The sequence below is a fragment of the Eimeria mitis genome, genomic scaffold (assembly GCF_000499745.2).
Source record: "Eimeria mitis Houghton genomic scaffold, Emh_scaff715, whole genome shotgun sequence".
NCBI lineage: Eukaryota > Apicomplexa > Conoidasida > Eucoccidiorida > Eimeriidae > Eimeria > Eimeria mitis.
Window position 1 is genome coordinate 5,309 of NW_013575209.1, and position 339 is coordinate 5,647.

Genomic DNA, 339 nt, shown 5'->3' on the forward strand with positions numbered 1-339 from the left:
ATGTATACGTTATATATAGAGAGATATTTATGTTTTATATATAATATATTGTTATATATATATAATATAATAAAGATAGATAATACATATATATATATAATATATTATATATATAGATATAAAAATATATATGTTAGATAAATAAAAAAATTTAAATATTATATAGATAAATATAAAAATATAATACATATATATATATATATATACATATATATAATATACATATAAAATATAAAATATATTATATAATATATATAAAATATAAAAACATAATATATATATATATATATATATGTATATATATATATATATATATATATATATATATATATATATATA